Source organism: Rana temporaria, chromosome 10 (genome assembly GCF_905171775.1).
Source record: "Rana temporaria chromosome 10, aRanTem1.1, whole genome shotgun sequence".
NCBI classification, from domain to species: Eukaryota; Metazoa; Chordata; class Amphibia; order Anura; family Ranidae; genus Rana; species Rana temporaria.
In genome coordinates this window covers 116,897,175-116,918,419 of record NC_053498.1, presented here as the reverse complement: position 1 = coordinate 116,918,419, position 21,245 = coordinate 116,897,175, and the positions used below count along the sequence as shown (strand labels likewise).

At 41.2% G+C, this 21,245-nt stretch overlaps 1 long non-coding RNA gene across 1 annotated transcript; it reads right to left on the bottom strand.

Moving 5' to 3' along the window:
• Positions 1 to 7,616: 7,616 nt before the first annotated feature.
• Positions 7,617 to 14,768, bottom strand: LOC120915481. Its single transcript, XR_005743886.1, has 2 exons — positions 13,788 to 14,768; positions 7,617 to 9,662 (listed from the first exon to the last, which is right to left on the bottom strand). It is a non-coding gene; the product is annotated as an uncharacterized LOC120915481 (long non-coding RNA).
• Positions 14,769 to 21,245: the final 6,477 nt, after the last annotated feature.

The window sequence follows — 21,245 nt, the reverse complement described above, 5'->3', positions numbered from 1 at the left end:
CACAGGGAATGAAAATTACAAATCATACAAACAGGACCTATCTGCCCTCATGTGGAATATTTTGAACAAAGTATAAACTGAAGAAACATTTCTCTAGGAAATTCTACAAACATTCAATTGTGACACTTCCCAAACCTGGAAAAGGACATGTAAAGCCAGCCAACCTTAAGCTGATTTCTCTGCTAAAGTCAGATGTAAAAAGTCTTTGCCAAGGTAATCACAGCTAGGCTGAGTTACTGCCAAATATCATTAACACATACCAGGTGGGGTTTCTAAAAAGAGAGCCAGGCCTCTGATGGGAGCAACAAAACAATAAACCCAATTCAATTCATGGAATACACCAGAACGCCTTCTCTGCTTCTAGGTTTGGAAGCAGAAAGGATATTTGACCAAGTTTGCCGGTTATACTTACCTCAGGAGCTTGACAAGTTTGGATTCATGTATGCGTGTTTACCTCATGGCTACTTTAAAATCAGTTATTTATTACCAATGATAAGCCCTCTATCACCACTCATATTAGCTATGCAAACCTTCCCCAGAGCAGTACAGAAAAATCTCACCTCAGGTCTGACAAATTTAAAATGCAACCATAATACTGTATTCTATGTGAATGGAAAAGAAAGTACACCCCCTATATATCCCTTACAGAAATGTACAAAACAAATGAGAATAAATCTTAAAGTGGAGGTTCACCCTATAAAAAAATTCTAACAGTACATCCAGCCCAGTCCTGCATATAAAATGACACTGACCTTTTTTTTTTATTTGTCGTAGATATCGTTTAGCCGTGGAATTCACCGCGGCTTCCGGGTAGGGAATCCCGCAGGAGTGGGCGTTCCTATTGTCATGCCAATTGATTGACATGCTAAACGACGGCGCACACAACGCGTCACGACTTCCCGAAGGAAGCTCGGGTCGGCTCGGCTCTATTCGGCATGACAATAGGAACGCCCACTCCCGCTAGGGTTGCCACCTCATCCCTTTAAAACCGAACACATATTAATTACACAGGTTCTGTGGCTAATTAAGGTGGTAATTAGACTCATTTGGTGCCTTACCTGCATTAAATTAGCCTCAGAACCTGTGTAATTCATATGTGTTCGGTTTTAAAGGGATGAGGTGGCAACCCTAACTCCCGCGGGATTCCCTACCCAGAAGCCGCGGTGAATTCCACGGCTAAACGATATCTACGGCAAATAAAAAAAAAAGGTCAGTGTCATTTTATATGCAGGACTGGGCTGGATGTATTGTTAGAAATTGTTTATAGGGTGAACCTCCACTTTAAATTCTAAATAAAACAGTGATTTTCTTAAATCACTGACAATTACAAATATAAATGATTTTAAATTGCTGTCAAATTACATTTCCCATCTTGCTTTGATTTAGAAATAAAAACAATTAGGTGGAGCCCCCCCAAATAGGGTTGCCACTAGGGTGACCACCACATTTCCAAACTACAATTCAGGGACACCCTCCCTTCCCAAAAATTAGCTTGTGCTGTAACGAATCACAGCACAGTGATTGGACACAAGAGGTGGGATTTATGATTTCTCCAATCACAACAAGTACTGTCAGTGAGTAAAGTGGTGATGTGGCATCCTTTTTTTTGGGGTATCAGATTGGGGAGGTGGCTGTGTCAGTTTCATTCCGGGACATTGCATTGTCCTGGAATGAATGTGCCCGGGACAGACCTGCAAAATGCGGGACTGTCCCGGGCAATCCGGGACACGTGGTCACCCTAGTTGCCACCTTATCACTTTAAAACCAAAGACATATTAATTACACAGGTTCTGTGGCTGATTAAGATGGTAATTAAACTCACTTGGTGCCTTATCTGCATTAAAGTGGTTATAAACCCTGAAAAAAAAAACCCAACCCTGCAAGACAAAGGCATAATAAGCTAGTATGCCTGGTTCACACCTATGCATTTTTTAGTGCGTTTTCAGTTTTGCATGGTTTATTATAGATGTGGTTCACATCTATGCATTTTATGGAAAGGACCAGGGATTTTTTTCTGGTTTTTGGTTCCATAGACTTCAATGGATCAAAAATGTGTATTTAAAAAAACAAGATGCACCTGGAATATGCAAACTGCAACCTGCATAGGGGAGAAACAGGCCTTAAGGCAGGGGTCGGGAACCTATGGCTCGCGAGCCAGATGTGGCTCTTTTGATGGCTGCATCTGGCTCGCAGACAAATCAAAATAATTTTGATCGGTACTTGCCTCTCAATCCGCGGATCACGTGGTGTGCCGATCCGCGGATTGAGCCCATAGGAAAGGCCGCGGCTTTGGCCTAGCTCTAGAGCGGTAGCCATCTTGGTACACCCGGCGGCGGCCTAGGTGAGCGGCGCTCTGACGTCATCATCACTCGCCTCAACTGCTTGTTGATCTACCTGCTTGTGTAGGGGTAAGGAAGCAGACGTATATACAGTGGGGGAGATGTGGATATTACAGTGGGGGAGATGTGGATATTACAGTGGGGGAGATGTGGATATTACAGTGGGGGAGATGTGGATATTACAGTGGGGGAGATGTGGATATTACAGTGGGGGAGATGTGGATATTTCAGTGGGAGGAGATGTGGATATTTCAGTGGGGAAGATGTGGATATTACAGTGGGGGGGATGTGGATATTACAGTGCACACATGTACTTGTATTTAGTTTTAAACATATTGTATGGCTCTCATGGAATTACATTTTAAAATATGTGGCGTTCCCGACCCCTGCCTTAAGGGATGAGGTGGCGGAATTACCAGGGTCGCAGCAGTCGCATTTGCGACTGGGCCCTTGATTTCTGCCACTGTATGGGGCCCGCTCCCGCCCGGGAGATGGTACACTGACTGATCATTCAAGGGGCATGCAGCACACAGTCTCCGTCCGCACTCACGGGCACACTGCACAGGCTCCGCCCATCCTCACCGCCCTCACTCATGGGCACAGTCCCCTCCTGCTTCGCCAATCCTCCACCTGCATTAAGGTGAAAAAACACCTGGCAGTCACCGGCCCCCCAGCCCCCTTGTTTTACTTACCTGAGCCCCTTTATCTCCTTGGCGCGTCCCTGCCGTCCTTCTCTCCACGGAGTCCTGGCTTCGATTGGATAGATTGATAGCAGCGCAGCCATTGGTTACTGCTGCTGTCAATCAAATCCAATGACGCAGGGCGGGGCCGAGTCATACACTCTGTATGGAGCTGCAAGAGCCGCTGAGGGACCCCAGAAAAGGGTGTTCGTGGCCACTCTGTGCAAAACGAGCTGCACAGTGAAGGTAAGTATGACATGTTTGTTATTTTTTTTTTTTTCTAAAACAAACCTTTCATATCACTTTAAGGCCCTGAGATCTACGATGCTGAAAAAGGATAGGTGAGCTACTGCAGACAGAGCAGTTAGCTGGAAAAATTAATGTTAAAACTTCACTCTCCTTACTCTCATACACCAGAGACTGGACTCGGCCCCCCTCTTTTCTGTATAGCTGTTGTAAATTTTCCAACACAGTAATTGTTCATATCATATGTATCAAACGTATTAAGTAGGCGCCATCCACCTGTCAGAACACAATAGAACAGCAGGGTAGATCGCTGTACTAATGTCAGATAGTTAGTACGATAGCTCCCTCTTAGCTGTCAGTTTTTTTTTTTACACAACTGGTGTGTACTGAGCATAACCACTAGCAGACTGGGAGTAATCATCACTGGAGTGGGTTAACCACCACTATGGGCTTTAACAAGGACCTGCCCCATTCACAGCATCTGCTGCTGTGGTTTTGACCTTTAAAAATGCCTGCATCACTTGCTGTCATGTCCTGTTCATTTTAAACAACAGTAGCTTCTGCAACACGACAGAATTCTTATTCTCTAATTAAAACTTGCCAGGTATCACCGAGTATGGCTGGGTATTGGCTGGGTGTTGCAGAGTATTGTAGGGTATTGCAGAGTATTGGCCGATCAGTACAGAGAGGGGAGGGAGGAATCGGCATCACATGACGCCGGTTTGTTTACAAGTGATCGCTCCATCATTTGACAGAGCGATCACGTGGTAAACGACTGCTATCAGCGTCTATTTACAGCGATCCGTCCTGATGACATTGAAAAACGAAAAGGAAAATCGAGGTACGTCACGGTCACGTCACTTTCTACCATTTATTCAACAGCTACCATTGCTCTGTCTTGCTGAACAGTTGGAGTTTTTTTTCTCGTTTGTGTGGGAGGGTGCATGTGATCAGCACAAGGGCCAATCAGCACTGTCCAGGCAGAGGATCTGGAGTCGTGCAGCCTCATAGGACAGTCAGAGAAGAATGAGAACTCCTTCTACAAGCTAAAGCCAGTGCTTGGCTGGACACAGATAGAAGTCACTCACAAGACTGCTACATACTGCTGATGTGAAAAGATATTTAGCAGTTTATGTTTACTAAAATAATTACATTTATATGTTCTGTGTACAGTAGGGGACCAGATATAGTGAATGTAGGGTCCTGAGATTAGTAACCCTCTAACCCAGTGGTTATCAACCCTGTTCTCAGGACCCACTAACAGGCCAGATTTGCAAGATAATTGAAATACATCACAGGTGATATCATTTGCTGCTTAGTGATTGCAGTATGCTAGTCTGCATCTCCCCAAGGTAATACATAAAACCTGGCCTGTTAGTGGGCCCTGAGGACAGGGTTGATGACCACTGGTCTAACCAAACCCAGGGCCGGACTTACCATTGGGCTTGACAGGGCTGAAGCCCATGGGCCCCGCCCAATAGGGGGCTCCGGGCCCAATCGCGGCAACCCCCCGTTCGCGGCAATCCACTTCTGCAATTTTGCGGCAATCCCCCTCCTGCAATTTCGCGGAAATCCCCCGTTCGTGGCATTTTCGGCACCCCGCCGCTCAACAACTTCGGCGGATGGATGTAATCCTCGGCACTACCCATCCCTCCCACCCCCGCGCAACAACTTCAGCGGATGGATGTAATTCTCGGCAGCCCCCCCTCCTCAACAACTTTGATGTTTCAGGGGGCCCCTTCACTGCAGCTGTGAAAAGGGCCCCAAAATTACTGAAGGCGGCCCTGGGAAGAGGTAAGAAGTCCGTCCAGCGGCTGAACCCCCCCACCCCCTGCTCAACAACTTTGATCGGTCGGCGCACTGCCCCCCCCCTCAACAAGTTCGATAGGTCGGTTGGCGGATCCCCCTCAAATATGATCGGTTGGCGGTAACAGCCCACCCCCCGCTTCTCTGCTCCAGGGGGCCCCTTCGAATATTAAGCCCAGGGGCCCCCATCTCCCTAAGTTCTGCCCTGACCAAACCCTTCAATGAACACAAACCCCAGGGCCTAATTTCAATTCAAGGGACCTCCACAAAAACATTTGGATGCACCCCCCCTCAGCAACCTCTTTCTGTTACACCTGGCAGTGGCATTTAAGAATGACATGATTTTAACATAAAATATGCCTAAATCAAGGACAGATAGCAGGAGAAATGTCAGCATAGACAGTGCACTATAACGGATCATTGCTGTGGATAGAATTTATCAAGGAAGAGGCAGCAGTGCTGGTAATTAACTTTTAGTTTACTAAGCAGTAAGCAACAAACCAGCATTTTTTAACATGCATATGAATTTTTTATGGAGTATAACATTTAAGGCTTTGGTGCAAAATGTAAGCCCGTCCAACTTCTCAGAAAGAAAGAGCTTTACTAAGAATAATAATAATATTTTTTTTTTTTTTTTTTTTAAATCAGTAGTCCTTAACCACTTCCCGACGGCCGTACGACTATATACGGCCGCAGGGTGGTTCTACTTCTCTGGGGCGCTGTCTTTTTACAGCCGCCCCTTTCCGCGTTCTCCGTGCGTGCTCCCGAGCGCGCAGCGGGGAACTTCTGTGCGGGCTGTGTCCCTTGGACACAGCCAATCACAGATCGCCGTGAACGGCCAATCGGAGTGGCCGTTTGGGAGGTGATCTGTGCGGCCAATGAGAGATGATCTCATATGTAAACATATGAGATCATTTCTCATTGCCGGCTCTCACAGCGTGCTGTCAGGGAGAGAGGAGACCGATCTGTGTCTCTTGTACATAGGGACATAGATCGGTCACCTCCCCCAGTCACCCCCCTTCCCCCACAGTTAGAACACTATATAGGGAATACATTTAACCCCTTCCTCACCCCCTAGTGTTAACCCCTTCCCTGCCAGTCACATTTATACAGTAATTAGTGCATATTTATAGCACTGATTGCAGTATAAATGTGAATGGTGCCAAAAATGTGTCAAAAGTGTCCGATGTGTCCGCCATAATGTCGCCGCCATTACTAGTAAAAAAAAAATAATGAAAAATAATAATTCTGTCCCTTATTTTGTAGGCGCTATAACTTTTGCGCAAACCAGTCGCTTATTGCGATTTTTTTTTTTAACCAAAAATATGTAGAAGAATACGTATCGGCCTGGATTGAATTTTTTTTTTTTTTTAATTGGGCTATTTATTATAGCAACAAGTAAAAAATATTGTATATTTTTTTCAAAATTGTCGTTCTTTTTTGTTTATAGCGCAAAAAATAAAAACCGCAGAGGTGATCAAATACCACCAAAAGAAAGCTCTACTTGTGGGGAAAAAAGGACGTCAATTTTGTTTGGGAGCCACGTCGCACGACCGCGCAATTGTCAGTTAAAGCGACGCAGTGCCGGAAGCTGAAATTTCACCTGGGCAGGAGGGGGGTATATGTGCCCAGTAAGCAAGTGGTTAAATCTGGTCCAAACAGTGTATGAAAATCTAAACTGAATTTGTTAATGTAAAAAAAAGTTTATATTCTGATAAAAAGCGTTTTCAAATTATTTGACGATAAAGTTTTATTGTGGCCTAATAGGTCAACACTTAGCTCCGACAAGCCATGAAAAGCAGTCTTCTGAGAATCGCAGAGAGTCAATCAATTTAGCTGGCCCAATTACTTGAAGAGATTGTAATGGTAAACAGATTATAACGAGGCTAAATGCAGCAATAGAAGTGGGCAGACGCCTCTACATTGTGAGCAAGGCGCACAATCTGAGCTGCGACTAGGAAAACAACTTGATATTGACTGGGGAAGAAAATCATTGCACATAACGTCAGAGATTTGATTTAGATTATTACTGATAATTTAGAGATTTAAAATGAATTTAAGTACCTGCTACAATTTTCATAGGCCGAGTTTAAAGTGATTCTGTTGTCAGAACCATTGACGTATCTCGGCATAGAGCCTACATATACCGTCAGAATATTTATTCTGAACTATAAAATATTATTGTATTATGAAAATATGTATATCTGTGCTTTGGGAGAAATACAATTTTCCTACAATACAAGATATCTAAAATTCTTTTATCCGTGCTATTTTGAGGACAAGCAATACAAATGAATATTTAAAATATATATATTTATTAACTAAAGGTACAGTGCAAAATCTAAAATCAGGTACAATTCGTATTACAACAATTATTTGATATGCTTCTATAATCAGAAATAAGCGATGGTATTTACAATATTATGACAAGGCATTCATAGCTCTCATATTTAAATCATCTTGGCGTATTTAAAACCTTTTAGCTTTTAGTGACATAACCTTGACGTTGTATTATTTCTTCTCAATAACCAACAGATCTCTTGCCACTGCTACATAAAACACAAGGACAAGATGTCCTGTGGACAGTTCTTGGTAATTTGGCCAAGAATGTCTTTTTAACACACAAGGCTATCTCTACTGCATCACCTGTTTAAACATATCCCAACATTAGGCCATTCACTAGGACTCACAATGATATTGTGATCGATATATGTAACAAGTGTCTATTTACAGCACGTCTAGGCGTTACTTATTTAATTGCCTCTGAATAATCTTATGCTGCAGTTAAAGATATTTCAGATCCAATTAACACTTGCTAAGATAATAAAGTGGCCCCAGTTGGTAACTGTTTAAACTACCTATTGCATAGAGGATTTAAGATCAAAATTATACATTACCAGTAATAAGAGATCTTTCTGTTTGAGAAGGGAAAGTCCTAATGAAGGACTCTTGAGAGCCCCTACGTGTTTGCGGTCACTCTCTGCTTTCCAGCTTCCTTCAGAGATCAGAGCAGCTTCCAGAGATCAGCCATCTCTCTCCCATCAAGCTTCTTCCCATCAGCCTCTCTCCTGTCTGCTGTAATCCCTTTTTATCTCTCCCAAGAAGTGGGTGTGTCACATCACTATCACATGACTGCCGATGTCACATAATAATAGGTTTTGATAAGTCTATACTTAACCAATGCCGATATTAACCTGTAGGGGGCAGTAGCGTGTAAGGAATTATTCCTAATGATGAGGTCAAGCAGAGTTAATCATGACTTATGACCTCTCTAACTTGGGCCTATAAAACCCCCCCATAAATTGTCCTGTATGTCAAACAATTGTCAGACATCTAAAGTTATGATTGAGATAAGGTTTTATGATCAACACACATGCCTTGGAAAGTTCCTTTAAACTAATGTCGGGCTGTGATCAAGGCAGTCTAATACTTTGAAGTTATTTTAGGATCTTATACCTGGGACCCCAGTAGTGTCTATGTATTAACGAGTAGTATTATGTGAATTACTGATATACATGTTGTTGTTGTGGCATTATAAAGATACAATACTATTTAAGATATATAATTTCACTGGGATTTGTGAATAGCCCTTTTAGTTTCATAACACAGAGACCACACTGTGTTTAGTGTCATGCCGTGCCAGGATTTTCATTCTCTTATCTTATAAGTGTCAAACCCCAGGAGATATGATTTGGGGAGATAGCACAGGCAGGCTCTTTACAACCTAAAAACAGTGTCCATTCATGCCTGAGAACCTTTGTTTAAACTCTAACAGGGACAAATGGCTGATCTTCAGTTCATCATATCCCTTTATATGGAGCACTATGAAACATGTATTATGTGCGATCTTTATATGTATTCTTTTAACCCCAAATGTTCCGACAAATCCCCCCCACGTTCTTTCATAGTGTGGCGAATAGCCAAACACATGTTAAGAAACGGTGTCCGAAGAAATATCAGTGGTTAAAAGATATGGCCACATTATTATTTTTCTTTATACTAAAAAAAAAATGTTCCTCTCTTCGTCCATATGATAAAGAGTGTTCTTGTATGACTTGGATCTTCCTTGACGAGTTCAAGTCTTTATAAAAACAAAATGAACTGTTGCAGTGGTGGTGTCACCCCCCCATTTCAAATGTAATAAAAACAAAACTGGAAAACCAGCAATTGAAGAACTCTTCAGTGAATCCGCTCTTGTAGTGTTACAAGCTGTAAATGGGACTCAATATCCCTTCTTTCGACGGATATTCTTGGATTCAAATGAACAAGGGACTTCTGCAACAAATCTTTCTTTCCGACAATACGAATCCTGGAGCATCTCGCTTCATGACTCCTGATGAAGGATTCGATGTGGCGGCAGGTTCCATCCTTAACTGGGCATCACGGATTAACATCATCCAGACGATCGCGGTATCTTTTGGTGGTTAACTTCGCCTTTACCAATCAACGATCTGGTCTGGAGTGTGGTTTGGTGACGGTTCCCTCCGGAATGGGGTGCCAAGGATTAACATCATCCATGCGATCGTTGCGTCTTTGGTAGATCACTTCACCTTTACCAATCAACGATCTGGTCTGGATTGTCAATCATTTTCTATTGGAGTAAATAGACAGTATGAATACATATTCTTATTAATTAAGATTTACTGTTTCTAACTATGCTATATATATATATGATATAGCGAATGGTTAACTATATTTTAATTAACTAAAAATCATCAACGATGTAATGATAATATTATTCTGCCAGGAATGGCAGGATCAACACTAATGCTGAAGTATAAGATTTGGAGATCTGTAAGTCAAGAGAGAAATATCACAATGTCATTTTATTACATTACATTCTCTTGATCCTGTTAAGTCTCTTCTTATACCTTACCTTCCAGCATTCTTGGTTGGAAACTAGGATGACAAGCATACAATTTCATATTTCATACCATACCCAAACATGTCCTCAATTCACTGATATTGGCAGATACTCTGGACCTCATCACAGTCTCCATTTTCTTCTTGTGCGAGACTTAGGCTACGAACCGTAGGCCTCAGGAGATGAACCTTGGAGCGACACCATTGGTCTTCCTGAAATGAAATTTCAAACACCCGCCTCCCTCAACTGGTTAAGAACATATCTGGACCCTGGGATTAGCTTTTCAAACATTTTGCTATTCAACAAAAATATCATCCACCTATGTTAAACTTTTTCTTGAAGGTATATCAGGCCTTGGCCTTATGTAAAATAACAAACAGAAACAAAATCACATTCAAAACATGAATTTATCTGACCAAGTTACATTCTGTTTCAGTTGTACTATTTCTTACCACCGTTAACTGCCAGCTTGTATGGGTCTTCAGGACTTACCTGAATGTTCCACCATCATTGGGCATCACTTAGTGTTGTGAAATACTTAGCGCTTTGTATTTTTGTATCCAGCATTGGTCAATGTATGGCACAGCTTAGCTGTACATATATACTCGTTCATGTAGCTGTCTTAGATCAGCATACAAACGCAATGACCATTTAGTTTAAGAATATCAAGTATAGGATTATCATAAGATCCGGTTCACTAATCTTACAAAGCTTCTTTCCTTTAAATTCCTAATGGTTTCCACTAGCGAAACATAGCCGGCTAGGGAAAGACAACAATGTTTGATTTAAAACACAAGGTACATTTTCGCTTGGATCAGATTGGATCCTGGCTATGTGTATGTCTTATACCATATCACAGGAATCTTTTCATACACATATTTTCTTGAACTCTATGAAAACTTTTCTTTCATGAGTGTGATTTACCGAAATCTTTTCTGTGTACATCCTGTCTGCGAAACGTTTTAATGCAGCAGGGTTCTTTTAAAATCTTCGGCCTATGTATACATGGCCGGGTAATAATAAAACGTATTAGTACCTGTCTGAATAATGACCTTTGTGGTACTAATATGTTTACTGCATCTGGCAGTAACCAGGATTATATTAGGGCTTCATGTTCATTTATGAAACTACTTGGGTTTTACTTTAATCTGGACCACTTTGGTATTTACCAGATCTATGTGCATAACAAAGCAATGTAATATATCGTTGTCATTGTACACATGATATATTGGGTCATTGATTATCATGAAGAAATAATTGACTGATTATTTATTCATTTCCTGAAGGGTGTGAATACCTAAATATTTATTTTAGGATTGATCAACTATTTTAATAATTTCTACTAATGTGATTATATTCCTGGCATAAATATGAACCTCATAAATATTCCACAGGTCATTGACCTGGGGGGAAAATACCATACAATCCCAGTAGGATTACGTATAATTGTGAAGCTCAATAGAGTCAGCATACACTGTATGGATGTGAGCATTTGAGAATATCACCTTCCAAGCATACCTCTCAATTATATTCCAGGGGACATACACTTTAGTATGATCCTCCTGTCTGACCCTCATATTGGGGAAAATCGGAGATGCCTGTATGAGGGTGCCATCTAAATATGGATCTCACTTATACTCACTGAATGTGAGAGAACCGAGAAGGTTCACATGTATGGCCTCATTATTATTTTTATAAAATCACAATAGGATATAAATATTGTTAAGGAGATCGATACCCATTTGTAATCGATCGTGGGCATATTGATTGATTATACCTGTGGGAATATAAATTACTTCATTCCCTTTTAAGTTGAAATACAACTGGGCTTTTTATTTTTATTTGATTTCAGGGCAGTGCTGAAATATTTACCAAGTCGGCTTAAAATAAATAATTTTAGCTGATGTATTTTTCAGAAAATAAATTCTTGGATTTATTTTAAATATTTCTGAAATAACATAATTGCTTGGATTTATTTGAAATATTCCATATATTCATATGGTATCCTGTTATTACAAAATACCTGTAAGGAAAACAATATAAAAACAAAACACACATACTTGGAATGAATGACATGGAACAGTTTTTTTTTTTTTTTTTTTTTCACTTTGTCAGTATTGTGTGTTTGTATAAGCAAGGAGCAATGCCCCCCCACTGGTATCACACAGACATTCCTTAAGATAAGGTTTTGGCTGGAGCAACATCATTCTGCTCTCTTCACCCCCCTCCCTTTTTACAAAGGAGGGTGTGAAAAACTCCTTTCAGAGAAAGAAAGAAAAAAAAAAAAAAAAAACTTTTAAACAGCCATTTAAATATGTGAACAACTCAGCTAGATTTGACTTTCAAGTTTTTTTTTTTTTTTTAGAACTGAGTGTAACTTTTTAATTGAGAGGAGCTTCAATTTTGTTCTTGCTCTTATTAAGCCATTATTTGAGCAGGTTTTTTTAAATTTATTTTTGAAGCTCTGGTTCTGTAGAACCGTCAAAAAAAAAAAAAAAATGGTGTTCTGTTTACCCAGCCCGATCCATTTTTGGGAGAATAATCCCGGCCATAATATTATTATTTTTTTTTTTCTCTATTTGGCAAAGCCTTGCCAAACAATTGGGAAAATTCATGGCTCTCAGAATCTGGGCTTCTTACAACAGCCTGGGCTTTCTTGAGAACTTTTAAAAGTTCTGTGGTACTTTGATTGGGCTTAAATTTGAAAGTACCCATTGTCCTTATTGCAGCGTCAGCTGACTTATAGGGACCAAGCTCTGTCTTCATTACCCATACTTCTCTGATAGAAGACATTACCTGATATTTTGCAAACTGTCTGTGATGCAGACCAATTTCAGTGTCTGCATCAGCAGGACTGGCTGCACTAAAAATAACTTTAGTCTTTGTCATTTTTCAATATTGCATCTAACAATGGCAATACAAATATAAATTTTTTAAAAATTATATTTAATTTTTTTTTTCAAAAAATTAAAAATTAATAATGACAAAAATATATATAATTTTGCACAATTATATTACTTGTCTCAAACGTTGACAGATCCCGGACGAGCCCCCATATATGTCAGAACCATTGACGTATCTCGGCATAGAGCCTACATATACCGTCAGAATATTTATTCTGAACTATAAAATATTATTGTATTATGAAAATATGTATATCTGTGCTTTGGGAGAAATACAATTTTCCTACAATACAAGATATCTAAAATTCTTTTATCCGTGCTATTTTGAGGACAAGCAATACAAATGAATATTTAAAATATATATATTTATTAACTAAAGGTACAGTGCAAAATCTAAAATCAGGTACAATTCGTATTACAACAATTATTTGATATGCTTCTATAATCAGAAATAAGCGATGGTATTTACAATATTATGACAAGGCATTCATAGCTCTCATATTTAAATCATCTTGGCGTATTTAAAACCTTTTAGCTTTTAGTGACATAACCTTGACGTTGTATTATTTCTTCTCAATAACCAACAGATCTCTTGCCACTGCTACATAAAACACAAGGACAAGATGTCCTGTGGACAGTTCTTGGTAATTTGGCCAAGAATGTCTTTTTAACACACAAGGCTATCTCTACTGCATCACCTGTTTAAACATATCCCAACATTAGGCCATTCACTAGGACTCACAATGATATTGTGATCGATATATGTAACAAGTGTCTATTTACAGCACGTCTAGGCGTTACTTATTTAATTGCCTCTGAATAATCTTATGCTGCAGTTAAAGATATTTCAGATCCAATTAACACTTGCTAAGATAATAAAGTGGCCCCAGTTGGTAACTGTTTAAACTACCTATTGCATAGAGGATTTAAGATCAAAATTATACATTACCAGTAATAAGAGATCTTTCTGTTTGAGAAGGGAAAGTCCTAATGAAGGACTCTTGAGAGCCCCTACGTGTTTGCGGTCACTCTCTGCTTTCCAGCTTCCTTCAGAGATCAGAGCAGCTTCCAGAGATCAGCCATCTCTCTCCCATCAAGCTTCTTCCCATCAGCCTCTCTCCTGTCTGCTGTAATCCCTTTTTATCTCTCCCAAGAAGTGGGTGTGTCACATCACTATCACATGACTGCCGATGTCACATAATAATAGGTTTTGATAAGTCTATACTTAACCAATGCCGATATTAACCTGTAGGGGGCAGTAGCGTGTAAGGAATTATTCCTAATGATGAGGTCAAGCAGAGTTAATCATGACTTATGACCTCTCTAACTTGGGCCTATAAAACCCCCCCATAAATTGTCCTGTATGTCAAACAATTGTCAGACATCTAAAGTTATGATTGAGATAAGGTTTTATGATCAACACACATGCCTTGGAAAGTTCCTTTAAACTAATGTCGGGCTGTGATCAAGGCAGTCTAATACTTTGAAGTTATTTTAGGATCTTATACCTGGGACCCCAGTAGTGTCTATGTATTAACGAGTAGTATTATGTGAATTACTGATATACATGTTGTTGTTGTGGCATTATAAAGATACAATACTATTTAAGATATATAATTTCACTGGGATTTGTGAATAGCCCTTTTAGTTTCATAACACAGAGACCACACTGTGTTTAGTGTCATGCCGTGCCAGGATTTTCATTCTCTTATCTTATAAGTGTCAAACCCCAGGAGATATGATTTGGGGAGATAGCACAGGCAGGCTCTTTACAACCTAAAAACAGTGTCCATTCATGCCTGAGAACCTTTGTTTAAACTCTAACAGGGACAAATGGCTGATCTTCAGTTCATCATATCCCTTTATATGGAGCACTATGAAACATGTATTATGTGCGATCTTTATATGTATTCTTTTAACCCCAAATGTTCCGACACTGTCAATAAACTCTGAACAAATACCTGAAAACAGAAAATACAAAAAATCTGATTGTTTTTAACCACTTCAGCCCCAGAAGATTTGGCTGCGCAATGACTGGGCCATTTTTTTGCGATACGGCACTCTGTCGCTTTAACTGACAATTGCGCGGTCGTGCAACGTTGTACCTAAACAAAATTGACATCCTTCTTTTCCCACAAATAGAGCTTTCTTTTGGTGGTATTTGATCATCTCTGCATTTTTTTTTTGTGTGCTATAAACAAAAAAAGAGCGACTATTTTGAAAAAAAACACAATATTTTGCACTTTTTCCTATAATAAATATCCCCAATTTTTTTTACTTATGCCTGCACACACGGTTTTCCTGACATCCCAAAACCCAACGTTTTTCCCGACGTGATTCCTCTCAAGCCTGCCTTGCATACACACGTTCAGTCCAAAAAAACGCTCGACCAAAGCGAGGTGACGTCCAACAAGTACAACGGCACTATAAAGGGGACGTTCCATTCAAATGGCGCCACCCTTTGGGCTGCTTAATAAAAGTTTGGTGAAAGACGATTCACGCTTTTCAGTCTTTGTGCTTTTCAGTCCGTTACAGCGTGACGAATGTGCCATCTCCATTACGAACGTTAGTTTTACCAGAACGACTGCTCCCATCTCATACCTGATTCTGAGCACGCACATTTTTTTCCCCTTGGAAAAGCATACACACGAGTGTTTTTTGCGACGAGAAAAAGACTGACAGGAAACACGACGGGAACAAATAGAGCAGTTTCTATTTTTTTTGCGGGCAGTTTTCTCGTCTGGAAAACTGCTATGGAGCTTACACACGACCGATTTTTTTCCCAACCAATCTGAAAAATGGCAGTTTTCTCGTCAAGAAAACCGGTCGTGTGTACGAGGCATTATACATATTTTTGGTAATAGAAATCAAAATAAGCGTATATTGATTGCTTCGCGCAAAAGGTGTAGCGTCTACAAAATAGGGGATAGATTTATGGCATTTTTATTATTATTATTATTTTTACTAGTAATGGCGGTGATCTGATTTTTATCGGTACTGCGACATTATGGCAGACACATCAGACACTTTTGGACCATTCTCAATTATTTTTGCAATTAGTGCAATTAGTGCTATTGGTGCATGCGCCGTGAATTGCTGGGGATCACAGAACGCACCTTCTTCAAGTTCTGAGCTTGAAGAAGGTGCGCGCTGTGATCCTCAGCAATTCACGGCGCATGCACCGAAACGCGTTACATTCTGGTCCTTTGCAGTGACGTCATTCCCTCCTCACGCCATTGCGTCCCAGCGTGCGCTCCAGCCCTCCATCTGGTTACCGCATAGTCTACCCAGAAATCTGTGGTGTAACAGGCACTATGCAGCACACGCGCATCATTGGAATCTACAGCAACTGCTTCAGGGGACTTCACAACACGGCTGAGAATTGACTGTCTTCTGGACACCATCTACATGCCAGTATACAGTAACTTCCATGTGAGTGCTTTGATGCTGTTTTTCCATTAAAGTTTACAGTTTTTCTAAGTGGCGACTGTTCTTGTTGTTTTCTCAATTACATGTTTGGAGTTCGGCTTCGGCTCCCCATACAAGGCTGCCCAGATCTCAAGACTGTTTTCTCACTCTAGAGATTTTGCTCAAAGGACTTTATTTGAAATTTGTTATATCTTCTATTAAGCATGCGCCATCATTGTATATAATCTGTCACTGGCGGATCTTCGCAGGTGTATAAGCAGCGACGTTGTCAAAAGCCAGGCTTTTCAAACACAGAAGAGCAGGCAGAGGCAAGAGGTGTAGTTGTGATCAAGCCGGGGTCAAACACAGGAAGACAATCTGGAACAGGCAAGGAGCTGGTCCGGGAAAACAAGCCGGGTTCAGAGCCAGGAGAAAAGCCAGAGCAGGTCAGGATAAGCCTGGTCGGTAACAGGTAATCAAACAGTAGCCAGGAACACAGGATACAGAGCTGACGATAATGCAGCGATTTATGAGAGCAGTCCTTATATAGGCCAACAAAACACTTGGTAATTGGCCGTTGCTAACGCGCATTCACCGTTACACGCCGATTGCTAGTGCGCATGCGCGGATTAGCGCAGACATAACAGGTATTGGCATATCTGCCAATCCTTCTTCAATTTCTTCCCTGACACCCCTTCTTTCCCCACAGCCTTCTGGGACACATCACAGGTCCCACAAGACTGCGGGACCATTCACAAAGCGCAGCAGGAAGCTGAATGTGAAGCCATAAGGCTCCACCGCCGGTTTTCCTTAGTTGGGATGCCGGTGGCTTAACCTAAAGCCAATTGAAGAATAGGTTTTGGTGAGGACAACGCTGGATCCCTGGACAGGGAAGTGTCCTTATATTAAAAGTCAGCAGCTACAGTATTTGTAGCTGACTTTAAATTTTTTGGGGGAAGAATGGAGTTCCTCTTTAACATAAATGTGATCTTTATTGCTGCCTAAAATGTGTGGTGGCCATAAAAAAATTAAATAAAAAAAAACCACAAATTTATTTTGTAATATTCAAATGTGATTATTGCCTTGGAGAGCTCACATAGTGTCTTTAAGAGTTAAGTAAGTGATAAACTTTTTTTCATTACTCATAGTTACATCCTCTTTCATTTCACAGGAGAACCTTTGTGGGACTAACAATTTAACTGTATATAATGCAACATAACTAGAAATAAATACAAATTAAGGTGAAAAGTATACTCTGATCAGTTATAATTAAGTCAGTCTAGTATGGTTCGATGATTAACAAGTAATGGAGGCAAAGCTGAGCACATTCAATCAATGCTAACTCAGTGTGCGAGAAGTAATACAGTACTTGGGCGATTTCACATGCAAGGTCAAATATATATTAAAACCACCTAGCTTTTTTCTAAATAATGCCTAACTTCTCAACCCCTTTTATTCCTTGAAATTGCAAGTAAAGAGGAACTTCACTTAAAGGGGTTGTAAAGGTACTTCGCAGGTGTATAAGCAGCGACGTTGTCAAAAGCCAGGCTTTTCAAACACAGAAGAGCAGGCAGAGGCAGAGGCAGGAGGTGTAGTTGTGATCAAGCCGGGGTCAAACACAGGAAGACAATCTGGAACAGGCAAGGAGCTGGTCCGGGAAAACAAGCCGGGTTCAGAGCCAGGAGAAAAGCCAGAGCAGGTCAGGATAAGCCTGGTCGGTAACAGGTAATCAAACAGTAGCCAGGAACACAGGATACAGAGCTGACGATAATGCAGCGATTTATGAGAGCAGTCCTTATATAGGCCAACAAAACACTTGGTAATTGGCCGTTGCTAACGCGCATTCACCGTTACACGCCGATTGCTAGTGCGCATGCGCGGATTAGCGCAGTCATAACAGGTATTGGCATATCTGCCAATTCTTCTTCAATTTCTTCCCTGACACCCCTTCTTTCCCCACAGCCTTCTGGGACACATCACAGGTCCCACAAGACTGCGGGACCATTCACAAAGCGCAGCAGGAAGCTGAATGTGAAGCCATAAGGCTCCACCGCCGGTTTTCCTTAGTTGGGATGCCGGTGGCTTAACCTAAAGCCAATTGAAGAATAGGTTTTGGTGAGGACAACGCTGGATCCCTGGACAGGGAAGTGTCCTTATATTAAAAGTCAGCAGCTACAGTATTTGTAGCTGACTTTAAATTTTTTGGGGGAAGAATGGAGTTCCTCTTTAACATAAATGTGATCTTTATTGCTGCCTAAAATGTGTGGTGGCCATAAAAAAATTAAATAAAAAAAACCCACAAATTTATTTTGTAATATTCAAATGTGATTATTGCCTTGGAGAGCTCACATAGTGTCTTTAAGAGTTAAGTAAGTGATAAACTTTTTTTCATTACTCATAGTTACATCCTCTTTCATTTCACAGGAGAACCTTTGTGGGACTAACAATTTAACTGTATATAATGCAACATAACTAGAAATAAATACAAATTAAGGTGAAAAGTATACTCTGATCAGTTATAATTAAGTCAGTCTAGTATGGTTCGATGATTAACAAGTAATGGAGGCAAAGCTGAGCACATTCAATCAATGCTAACTCAGTGTGCGAGAAGTAATACAGTACTTGGGCGATTTCACATGCAAGGTCAAATATATATTAAAACCACCTAGCTTTTTTCTAAATAATGCCTAACTTCTCAACCCCTTTTATTCCTTGAAATTGCAAGTAAAGAGGAACTTCACTTAAAGGGGTTGTAAAGGTACAATTTTTTTTCTAAATAGCTTACCTTAGTGCAGTCCTCCTTCACTTTCCTCATCCTTTGATTTTGCTTTTAAATGTCCTTATTTCTTCCAAGTACAATCAAGAGTATAAAAATTAATGCAATGTAGGGAAAGTCTACCGTCCATAGGGGTTATCAACAATCCACAGTGGATAAGTTCTTCACCCCGCATTATCAATTTTCTACCACAAATGCCGTTGTATATTGAAAAAAAAGGGGGAAAGGAATAAGACATCAACCACAATGATCCCAAAGTCGAGACCACCTTGGGGATACAGGTGAGAGATATCTGCAGAAAAAGAAAAGAAAGAGAGAGGGGAAGAAAAAATGCGAGAGATAGGAGAGAGATGCAGAATGGAAGAGAAGAAAAAAAAGGGGGGGGGGGTATGATCTTTATTATTCTTTATTTTCTAAGCGACCGCTTGGGGAGTCAGGTTGTGTGATGAGGCCACAATGTAGTGCACTGGGAACAAGATTAGAGATTATTTGGATACATTCTGATGTCTCTTCCACAGACTTTGGATAGGAGTAACAGGTGCAGAAAAATTGGGTTTTGGGTGTCCGTGACACCTTCATACCATAACCCTATAAAAGTACTCTTGATGAAAGCAAGAACAGGCCTTGCTTTTAAATATTTAAATGATATGCACCTGTCAAACAGTTGTGGAAAAATTAGTCTTTAAATCTTAATTGTGCCCATGAAACCTACACCAAGAAAATTCTTCCATAACGCTAGGTTAGTCTTGAAGAGATTCCACATCCCAAAAACACTTAATCAGCGACACCGGAATCAAGTATTGCTAATTAAGTGGCTGTCAGGTCATTTGTGCCAGGTGACAAGTGCACCCCATTGGGGTCAGGGATGCACCACAGGGTAGTGAACCTTATAGCCGACTACTGCGGACGGACCACAGAGCGGATATGGAGGAGAGGTTCGCTGGGGCACAAACAGGGATCCTACAGGAAGCTTGAGCCCAAGATTCCCCAGGGCGCAGAGTCTAAGACCCAGCTTGGTGTTCACCAGAGCCTCTAGTGGTGAGGATGGCCTTCGCTGCAGCTGGATCCAGGTCGTGGCCCCTGGAGTCCCCTAGGTCACGCTCCGTAGGGAGAGAGGGGAAGCAGCACAGAGGACACAAGCAATAGTGGAGGGTAAGCCGAGGTCGGGGCAACATGCAGACGTGGATTAATCAAGGCTCAGGCCGAGGGTCAGGGTCACAGGCAAACAGAAGAAGTCGGAGACAAGCCAAAGTCGGTACACAAAGATATTAACGTAGCACACGGCAAGCAGGAACACAAGCTAACAAACAACGTTGAACAGCAAAGCAGACCTGCAGTGCACTAGTTAATATAGAGTTCCTGGGATGGCCTGGGGTGGAGCCATACAGGGAGGAGAGATGATAAAAGGCAGCCAGACAAGGAAGTCTGGCCTCTAATGAACACATGGAGAGGAGGTAAGCTGCCAGACATACTACACATCTATGACAGCCGCACAGTGCATTTTGTTCATTCGGCAGGCCGAACAAACGGTGCAACGCCCTGATAATCTGGGTGTTCGTCAAATGGGCGAACAGCCAATGTTCGGTCTGAACTCATGCTTGGGCCGAACCGTTCGCCTGTCCCTAGTTTGGAGGAAGAGTGGAGAGGAACAGAATCCAAGTTGCATGAGGTCCAGTGTAAATTTTCCACAGTCAGTGATAATTTGGGGAGTCATGTCATCTGGTGGTGTTTGTCCAGTGTGTTTTATCAAGTCCAAAGTCAGCGCATCCCTCTACCAGGAAATTCTAGAGCATTTCATGCTTCCCTCTGATGACCAGCTTTATGGAGATGCTGATTTAATTTTCCAGCAGAACTTGGCACCTGCCCACATTGCCAAAAGTGTCAATACCTGGTTTAATGATCATGGTATCGCTGTGCTTGATTGGCCAGAAAACTCACCTGACCTAGAACCCATAGACAATTTGCAGGGTATTGTCAAGAGGAAGATGAGAGACAACAGACCCAACAATGCAGACGGGCTGAAGGCCACTATCAAAAAAAACTGGGCTTCCATAACACCTCAACAGTGCCACAGGCCGATCGCCTCCATGCCACGCCGTATTGATGCAGTAATTAATGCAAAAGGAACCCCGACCAAGTACTGAGTGCATACTGTACTGTACATGGATATATGTACTTTTCAATAAGCCAACATGTCTGTATTAAAAATTAGGGCTGTTACTG